Source organism: Mesoplodon bidens (genome assembly GCF_964165515.1).
Source record: "Mesoplodon bidens genome assembly, chromosome: X".
NCBI classification, from domain to species: Eukaryota; Metazoa; Chordata; class Mammalia; order Artiodactyla; family Ziphiidae; genus Mesoplodon; species Mesoplodon bidens.
The window spans coordinates 60,694,842-60,705,679 of record NC_138163.1 but is presented as its reverse complement, the minus strand read 5'-3'; the positions used below and the strand labels follow the sequence as shown (position 1 = coordinate 60,705,679).

The 10,838-nt window shown below is 38.5% G+C and overlaps 1 pseudogene across 1 annotated transcript; it reads right to left on the bottom strand.

The window, feature by feature from the left end:
• Nucleotides 1–1,062: 1,062 nt before the first annotated feature.
• LOC308609042 (tubulin alpha-1C chain-like) lies at nucleotides 1,063–2,502 on the bottom strand (annotated as a pseudogene). Its single transcript has one exon. The product of its transcript is annotated as a tubulin alpha-1C chain-like (transcript).
• Between the last annotated feature and the right edge of the window lie 8,336 nt (nucleotides 2,503–10,838).

Genomic DNA, 10,838 nt, shown 5'->3' with positions numbered 1-10,838 from the left:
CAGAAACAGCTCCATCCATCCTTCATTCTACCCCCCACACAATGAAAGACTTGAACAAATTTAAAATGGCTTCTATCAGCCTAAGCTCATGTCCCTAGCTTGACTCTAGGTCCCTTAAAAAGTCGGCCTAAGAGAGCCCAATGCTGCAAAAATAATTTACTGTTTGTCCAACCGGAACATGACTATAGGTCCCTGACTTCCCCTTTATTAAAGCATTTACTTTAGAAAACTTGCAATTGTAAATTCTTTCTATGTCCCTTTAAGTTGCAAATCTACTATAATCCAGAAATGCTTTCTTCAAGGATATAGGAGCCACCCCTTTGAAATGGAATCATTAAGAAAAATAGGGCTCTTATCTCAGTCTCTGTAGAGGTTAGGAGCCTCACTTCAATAAGTGGTAATTGGCAAACACAGAGGACCTAATCACATTGACCAACATCCCCCTCTTCAACTCAGACCCCCTTCCATGTCCTTCAGTAGTTTTCCTTTGGTACATCTCAGCATTTAAAAAGCCTCATTTTTTTTTTCAGTGGAGTTGAATTCAGTTAACACTAACGTCTCTCTTCCATCCTACAGTAGCCTGAGTAAAATGTGTCTTGCCAACTTTAACACATGCCTATCTTTCTCTTTGACAATTCAGTCTTTTCACTAAGTATAAGTATAGTCAGATGTTTTTTTATCTCTTTATGATTCAATCTTATGTTTTTCTAGGAAGTTGTCCATTCAAGTTATTTAATTTGTTGACTTAACAATTGTTCACAACACTCTTGTATAATCCTATACATTTTTGTAAAATCAGTAGTCATATTTCCACTTTCATTTCTGATTTTTGGCTATTTGTGGCTTCTTTTTCTTAGTCAATTTAAGTAAAGGTGTGTAAATTTTGTTGATCATTTTGAAGAACCAATCTCGGTTTCATTGATTTTCTCTCTTATTTTTCTACTTGCTACTTTATTTATATCCACTCCAACCTTTATTATTTCTTTCCTTCTTTAAGTCTTAGGCTTAGTTTGTTCTTATTCCTTTTGTTAATGGAAACGCCACTTTTGTTGACAAGTTAGGGCCACAATAGACAGCTTCACAGAACAACAGAAATAAGACAGTCTCAAGAAAATGTAGTGTAAATTTGCAGCAGAAGGTTAATACTTTTCACCCTCATCCTATCCCTCAGCACTATCCACTCCAACCTTCTCATAATCCTTCTCAAGTGCAACCATGTCCTCCTAGGCCTCAAAGAACTCTATTTCCTCCATATCCTCACCAGTATACCAGTGAACAAAGATGCAGTTGGCATACATCAGGTCAAACTTGTTGTCTATGCAAATACAGGCTTCAGTAATGGCTATTGTGTTGCTCACAGCTCATGGTACTTTGGCCAGGTTTCCACTAGATACTGCAATGGGATGCTGATAATTAGGGTCAACATTGAAGCCAGTGGGGCACCAATCCACAAACTGGATGGTGCACTTGGTCTTGATAGTGGCAATGGAAGCATTGACATCTTTGGAAAACACATCACCACAGTACAACAGGCAGCAAGCCATGTATATGCCACGGTGAAGGTTACATTTCACCATCTGGTTGGCTGACTCCAGCCATGAATTGGTGGTCTCTGTTATAGTAAGATGTTTTTGGTAGGCTTTCTCAACAGAGACAAGGGGCAAATGTAGCTACAGTTAAGTACATGTGGAGATAGGGAACCAGGATGGTCTGGAGTTCTGTCAGATCAACATTCAGTGCTCCATCAAATCTAAGGGAACCAGTGATGGAGGACACAATCAGGCTAATAAGGTTACGTATAGGATGGTTAAGGTTAGCTGAGTGCTAACTCAAATAGTTAGTTGAGTTGAGTGCTCAATATCAAGATTTCTACAACTAGTGTCATAGATGACCTCATTGTCTATCATCAAGGCACAATCACAGTGTTCCAGGGTGGTGAGAATGGAATTGTAGGGTTCTACTATAGCTGTGGAAATCTAGGGGAGGAATAAATGGAGAACTCCACCTTGGACATCATGCCATCATTAACAGAGAGACCATTCCATCAGGAGGAAGGTGAACCAAACACCAGTTCTCCCACCAAAGCTGTGGAAAACCAAGAAACCCTGAAGACTTATGTACTGGTCAGCCACTTTCAACTTTGGTCCAAGACAAGGTCAGTGATCTCTTTGTCAATGGTGTAGTAACCATGGGCATAGTTATTGTTAGAATCTTCTTTATCCATGATGAGCTGCTCAGGATGGAAGAGGTGGTGGTAGGTGCCAGTGTGAACTTCATAATGGTCATGAGTTCCAGGTCTAGAAACACTACCCTGAGTCCATGTTTGCCAGCATCCATCTCAATCAAGAGAGTGTTAAAAGAGTCATCTCCTCCCCTAAAGATCTTGTCATGTGGCATCTGGTCATTGGGCTGGACACTATTTTTCAGGAGGTAGAGATCTCAGCAGTCATTGCCAAACTGGACTCCAGTCCAGCCAACTTGGATGGAGATGGATTCACACATGACTGGGATTTGTAGGGCTCTGCAGGGCTGGATGATACAATGGGACAGCAACAAGGATCAACCACTGACAGAATACCAAGGAATCTGGGGGGGAAGTAGTGAGAGGCTGTTTGGCTCCAAAGGAAACAATATACCCCTTCCTGGGCCACGTGTCTGGAGGCTGGGCGTCAGATCCACCCTGCACCTCTTTTTGTTGTTGTTTTGCCTTTTTTAGAAAAAAGTCCCAGTTTGTTATTACTTAAAAAAAAAAACAAATTTCATTTACATAATTGTTCAAATAGGCCTATATAGAGGTATTTTATTTTAAAAAATATATGTATGCAATTTTTATCCTACAGTGATTCAAGAGAAATTTCACTATGTTTCTTTTACAGAGCCCTAAAATGAGAGAGTTAACCATATTCAAATAAACTCCAAGGTATGGGACTGCTTCAGGCCCATTCCTCATTACAAGCCTAAGCATGGGGGCTCCAGAGACCAAGGCAGAAGGTCTTCAAATAGAGCTGAATTGTTCAGTTAAGTGAATTATGGAAAGAAGACGCAGTCAGCTGGCTCTGGAAGGCTCACCCCTAGAGGAGAACAAAGAGAACAGACGGGGGAGTTCTGTGAGTCACTGGAGCTATCTAAATGCAGAGCGATAGAACTGAGTGAGCTGCAGGGATAATACAATTTCAGTTACCTGCAAGGTGGTGAAATAAAGTAGTAACTTCATCTCCCTGACATGGAGGAAGTACTTCATCTGCCTGACATGGAGGAAGTTTAGAGGTGTCCTTAGCATACTCATAGTGAAATATGTCACCTTTTCACTGTTTTGGCTGTTGGCAACTGGACCGTACTTCCTAGTAACAGCCAGTTCAAGTTCTGTTAGTCAGTGACAGTGCCCTATAGGTAATGAAGCATTTCCTGCAAGCCTGTCTCCCAGGGCTCTCTGAATCCTTTAAAAGATGGTGTCCTTTGTTCGCGTTCTTAAGATGTAAAGTTAGGTTGTTGGTTTGATATCTTCCTTATTTTTAATAGTTAAAAGTTATAGCTATAAAATTTCCTCTTAGCACTATTTTTTGCTGGAGCTCTGATCTTTCATGTATATACAGTTATCCCTCCTATCCATGTGGGATTGGTTCCAGGATCCCCTACGGACACCAAAATCTGTGGATGCTCAAGTCTCTCATACAAAATGGTGTAGTATTTGCACATAACTTACACACATTCTCCCATATACTTTAAATCATCTCTAGATTACTTATAATATCTAATAAAATGTAAATGTAATGTAAATAGTCTGGCATGCTGCCAATTCAAGTTTTATTTTTTACAACTTTCTGAAATTTTTATTTTAAAAATATTTTCTGTGTATGGTTAGTTGAATCCACAGATGCAAAACCGGCAGATACCAAGGGCTGACTATATGTTTATAATTGCTATATATTGTTGGAGAGTTGACTCTTGTATCAATATATAAAGTTCTTCTTTGTCCCGTGTATCAATTTTTGACAAAGTATAATTTGTCTGATATTAGTATAATCACTCCAGCTCTCTTATGGTTAATATTTGCACAGAATCTCCTTTTTCCATACTTTCACTTTCAACCTATACGTGTTCATAGATCTAAATTGGGTTCTGGTATCCCATAGTGGATCCTGTTTTATATCCATTCTATTTATTTTTACATTTTGATATGGGAATTTAATCCATTTATATTTAAAATAAGTACTGAAAGGGAAGGACTTACTTTTGCCACTTTGTTATTTTCTGTAGCTCTTACAGCATTTCCCCCTCATTTACTCTATCACTGCCTAAATTTTTCAGCCATTTGTTGTAGTGACACCTTTTATTTCCCTTATTTCCTTTTGAGTATACTCTATAGATATTCTTTTTGTGATTACCATATGAATTTCATATAATATCCTAAAATTATAATAATCTGTTTTAAATTGATACCAACTTAACTTCAATAGCATACAAAGTTCTACTCCTTTATAGCTCATCACCCCCACTTTATAACATATTTATGTATCTTGTACACAGTAGCTAGATTTATAATTATTTTTCTGTACATGTCTTTTAAATCCTGTAGAAAAATTTAAAAATGTAGTTGGCTAACCAATAATCATGTTTTCATACTTGTTTATACATTTACCTTTACTGGGGATATTTATATTTCAAATGGCTATGAGTTACTGTCTTGTGTCCTTTCATTTCAGCTTGAAATATTCTGATTGACATTTCTAGTAGAATAAGTCTAGTGGTAATGTACACCCTCAGCTTGTGTTTTTCTGTGAATGATTTAATTTCTCCCTCATTTTTGAAGTATATTTTTGCCAGATTTAGAATTTTTGATTGACAGTTTTCTGTTTGTCTCTCAGCATTTTAATATATGATCCCATTGCTTCTGGCTTACAAGGTTTCTGCTGAAGAATACTTTAATAATCTTACTAGAGATCCCTTGTACATGATAAGTCTCTTGCAATTTTCAGGATTCTGTCTGGTGTTAGAGTTTGAGAGTTTGATAATAATGTGTCTGGTTGTGGGTCTCTTTGGGTGCTTCTTATGTGGAGTTTTTGGAGCATCTTGGATTTGTATGTCTTTTACTCAGATTTTTTTTTTCAATTTTTGGCCAATTATTTCTGCAAATAATCTCTCTGCACCTTTCCTTTCCTTTTTATTCTCGGGACTTCCATAGTGTATATATCAATCCACTTGATGGTGGCCTATAAGTACTTAGGCTCTGCTTACTTTTCTTCATTTTTTTCTTTTCCTCAGACTTGAAAATTTCAAATGTCACATCTTTAAGTTAACTTAATCTGTTTCTGCCTGCTCAAATCAGAAAACACTGACTTTTTGAACCCTTCTAATGATTTTTTTAATTCAGTTATTTAATTTGTATCTCCACAATTTATGTTTGATTCTTTTTATCATTCCTATCTCTTTGTAAACATTCTAATTTTGTTCATGTATAATTTCTCTATTTTACTTTAGTTCTTTGTCTATGTTTTTCTTCAGCTCTTTGAATGTATCTAAGATAGATGTTTTTTAAGTCTTTGTGTAGTATGTCTGATGCCTTTGTTTCCTCGTGGATGCTTTCTGCCACTTTATTTTCTTCCTTTTAATTTACCATGTTTATCTTTGTCTTTGAATGTCTTGTGATGTTTTGTTGAAAATTGAGCGTTTGAAAAAACAGCCACCTCTTCCTGTCTTTGCAGACTGGCTCCTTGCCATGAAATACCTTCATTAAATATCAAGAAATATTATGAGACTTGGGATCAGCCCATGGTGAAGGCTTATGGTATTCTCAGGTCTTCTTTGTTCACATATCTTGTCTGTCTTTTCTGGGTGTATGTTCTCTTTTCCTTATACATGCTTGCTTTTGAATGTCTTAATTAACTGAAGAGTATGACCTTAGCTATTTCTCAGTGACTTACATGTTCTATCATATTCCTCTACATGTAATTTCTTGTCACAGGCATCTGAAGCTCTGTATGCCCCCTCAACTTTTATGGGCAATCCCTTACTATTTCCCGCAGCTTTTTATAACTTAAGAACTGAGCTGTGCCACTTTTCCTATCTGAGCACTGAGTCAGGCAGAAACGAAAACAAAACAGTTCCTCGGGTATTCTCCAGATAGGTAAACATTACAAATAAGATTTTCTCATTACCCAGTGGTTCAAGGGAGGCCATTGGGAATTAGGCCATTGCTTCCTCCTGACCACGCTGTATCATAGAAAGGAGGAGTTGGAGCGAGGGTAAATAAATACTCCATGAAATTTCCTACTGCTCTGAATGTGGCTTTTTGTTAATTGGGCATTCACTTGGTGTTTCTAGACCTTTGCTTATTTTCCAGAGTGGCCATAACCTTATTTATAAGTTTATATGAGTGTGAAGTTTTGTCCCAACATACACAGAGATGCTTGGCAAAGATTGGGGACTTATTGTTCCTAGGAAGTTAAGAAAATTTCTGTCCAAATATTTGTTGACAATTAAGCTAAGAAAAGATTACAGTGGTCACATATGAGAAAGAATACAGACATTACAGACTTAGTTCAGAAAAAAATCACTAAACAGAGAATAACAACTACAACACAATAACAAATACTCAGAGGGGAGAAAATATGATTCCTGTGAAATATTCTACTTACCAAAAGAAGAATACACATTTTTCTCAAGTTCACATTGAATATCTTCAAGGTTAAATCATACAATACATCTCTAAAAAAAGATATACAAATGGGTCATAAGCAAATGAAAAGATGCTCAGTATCATTAGTCTTTGGGAGATTCAAATAAAAAGCACAATGATATAACAGTTTACACCCACTAGGATGGCTATAATAGAAAAGAATGAAAGAAGAAATATCACATGACAGAAGTCAGTCCCAAAATGCCACATATTTTATGATTTAATTTATATGCAATGCCAACAATAGGCAAATCAATACAGCTTGAAACTATATTTGTGGTATCTAGGGCTTGAACCTGACAGTACTGAAGAATTTGGGTATGGGGTTTCTAAAGCCCACAGAATTATATACTTCAAAAGGTTAAATTTTATCCTATGTCAATTATATATTGATAAAAGTGTGCAAATGCTTTTCATTCTTCTAATAAATCAAAAAAATCAATAAACCATCTCAGTAAAAGCAAAAAAGATATTTAATGTAACACCATTAATGTTAACACTGTCAGAAAAGAAAGTATAGAAAACACTTCTTATCATAACAGATTATTTAACAGAATTTAGTAAACAGTATTCTTAGTAATGAAATGGTGAAATATCCTTTTTAAAATCAGTTAAAAAACAGGATATTTACTATACTACAGTTATTCAACATAGTCCTAAAAGTCCTAGTCAGTGTGGTAAGACTAGGAAAATACATTAAATGTAAAAGGATTTGAAAATAAAATAAATAATTAAAAAATGTATCAGTATAAAAGACTAGAAGATGAATATTAATATACAAGATTTAGTTGCACGAACTAGCAAGAGCTATAAAATCTAATTTTAAATTATGAATTATTTTAAAGATGTAACAGAAGTTTTGCTATGACTGATTCATGCACACACACACACACACTCACACACAGACACACACATCTATATATGTAATTAATAATTTTTGGAAGACACTAATACTACCTTAAATAAATAAAGACAAATGTCATTTTCATTGAAAGGAAAATTCAATACTATAGATACTGAATCTCCCCAACTTGATTTGAAGTGTCAATGCAATTTCAATTAAAATGACTGTCGAAAAGGAGTAATATCAGAAAGATGGCACAGTACAGGGTCCCCATTCCTGTTTTCCTCCCAGAACCACTGAATTAGCAACTATTCACAGATGGGAATGTCTTTGAGAGAGTAGATCAAAAAAAAAAAAAAAAGAAAAGAAAAGAAAAGAAAAAGAAAACAAGAAAAAGTGTACTGGAAAAATAAGAGGAATGGTTTCAGTTTATTCACATGCCAGTCTCCCAGGTTGTCTCAGTACCCTGCTGAGTGCACTCGCCTTGGCCTGTGATTTCTCCAGTGGAGGAAAGAGACACTCAGGTGAATATTCAAATTCTCCACCATTCCAGGGTGCTGCCTGAGAGGCCTCTTTCTGTTTTCCCTCACAAAGAATATGGGGGGAATTGGTATGGTTAGACCACCTGGAGATAAGGAAAAAAGTAAAATTGAGATCTCAGGCACTGATGCACAGATCTTGACATTAGGCCCGTCACTCTATGCCCCCAGGAGCTGCCACTCCTGACTGAGACCTTAGCAATGACTTTACCCAACTGAGCAGCCGTCCCAAACAGCCAACCTGGCTGCAGAACTCCTCCAATTAGTCCCACAAAACTGGGGAGTCCAATCAGTATCCCTTCCTCACCAAGGAGCCCAACTAATGGACCCATCTGACCAGAGAGATTACTCAGGAGCCCTACCTGACCAGGGATCTCAGTCAGTAGGCTTACCTAACCAAGGAACATAGCCAAGAGTCCTGTCCTACTCCAGAGATCAGCCAAAAGCACCACCTAACACGAGGCAAGTGACAGGCCCCTCCCAAGCAGGGAACCTCATCAGTGGCCCCACTGACTAGTGAGTCTAGACAGTAGCCCTGTCTGACCAGAAAGTTTAGTCAACAGTCCTGCTCAACCAGTTAACCTTGCTAGCAGTCCCAACCAGCAGCAGAGCCTCTGACCCTACCAGAACATGAAGCCCAGCCAGTTGGCCCTACCAAGCTGTGGAGACCTCCAGCTTCCCCAACTGACTGCAGATACCATCCAGCCAGCCCTACCAGAATGCAGAGCACAGCCAGCCAGAACTGACTGACAGAAGACCACTGGCACTGGGTTCTACCAAAATGCAGATGCTACCAGCTGGCTTGTGCAGAACCCCAGGTCGGGCTGACTGGTGAAGTTATTTCTTTACTGAAGACAATCTCTAGAGAATGGAAAAGGTGATATCTTCCTCAAATGTACAGGCAAATGATATAAGGTTACGAAAATAATGAAGAATTGGGGAAACATGACAACATGAAAAGAAACTAATAAAGTTGACTTTAAAGAAATAGAGATCTAAGAACTGGGTGACAAAAATTCATAATAATTACCTTAATGAAGCTCAAAGAGCTACGATAGAACAGAGATTGACAGCTAAACAAAATCAGTAAACAATACATTAACAAAATAAGAAGTTCAACCAAGAAATAGAAAGCATTACAAGAAAACAAACAAACAAAAAAAAACCCAGAAATACTGGAGCTTAAGAATGCAAGTAGAGGAGGAGCTTCAAGATGGTGGAAGAGTAAGACGTGGAGATCACCGTCCTCCCCACAAATACATCAGAAATACATCTACATGAGGAACAACTCCTACAGAACACCTACTGAATGCTGGCAGAAGACGTCAGACTTCCCAAAAGGCACAAGAAAATCCACACGTACCTGGGTAGCACAAAAGAAAAAAGAAAAAAACAGAGACAAAAAAATAGGGATGGGACCAGCACCAGTGAGAGGGAGCTGTGAAGGAGGAAAGGTTTCCACACACTAGGAAGACCCTTCATGGGCAGAGACTTCAGGTGGCGGAGGGGGAAACTTCAGAGCCACGAAGGAGAGTGCAGCAACAGGGTTGTTGAGGACAAAGTGGAGAGATTCCTGCACAGAGGGTCAGCACCAACCAGCACTCACCAGACTGAGACACTTGTCTGCTCACCCTCTGAGAGGTGTAGGGGCTGGGAGCTGAGGCTCGGGCTTCGGAGGTCAGATCCCGGAAGAGGACTGAGGTTGGCTGTGTGAAAACAGCCTGAAGGGGGTTAGTGTACCACAGCTAGCCAGGAGGGAGTCTGGGAAAAAGTCAGGAGCTGCTGAAGAGGCAAGAGACTTTTTCTTGCCTCTTTGTTTCCAGGTGCGTGAGGAGAGGAGATTAAAAGTGCTGCTTAAAGGAGCTCCAGAAATGGGTGCGAACCATGGCTATCAGCACAGACCCCAGAGATGGGCATGAGACGCTAAGGTAGCTGCCACAGCCATGAAGAAGCCTGTGTGCAAGCACAGGCCACTATCCACACCTCCCCTCTTGGGAGCCTGTGCAGCCTGCCAATGCGAGGGTCCTGTGATCCAGGTACAACTTCCCCAGGAGAACACATGGTGCGCCTCAGGCTGATGCAATGTCACACCAGCCTCTGCCACCACAGACTCGAGGAGAACTCCATAACCTACCCTCCCCCCAGCCTGAGTGAGCCAGAGCCCACAAATCAGCTGCTCCTTTAACCCCATCCTCTCTGAGCGAAGAATAGATGTCCTCAGGTGAAATACACACAGAGGCGGGACCAAATCCAAAGCTTAAGCCCAGGAACTCTGCTAACAAAGAAGAGAAAGGGAAATCTCTCTCAGCAGCCTCAGGAGCATCAGATTAAATCTCCACAATCAACTTGATGTACCCTGCATCTGTGGAATACCTGAATAGACCACATATCATCCCAAAATGAGGAGGTGGATTTTAGGAACAAAGATATAAATATTTTTTCCCTTTTTCTCTATTTGTGAGTGTGTATGTGTATACTTCTGTGTGTGATTTTGTCTGTAGAGCTTTGCTTTTACCATTTGTCCTAGGGTTCTGTTTGCCCATTTTTCTTTTTTTTTTTTTTTTTAGTATAGTTTTTAGTGCTTGATATCATTGGTAGATTTGTTTTCTGGTTTGGTTGCTCTCTTCTTTCTTTATTTCTTTATTTTTTTATTACTTTAAAATTTTTTTTAAATAATTATTGTTTATTTTTTATTTTAATAATTATTTTATTTTATTTATTTTTTAGAAGATGCTGGGGGTAGGAGTTTATTAATTAATTTATTTATTTTTGCTGTGTT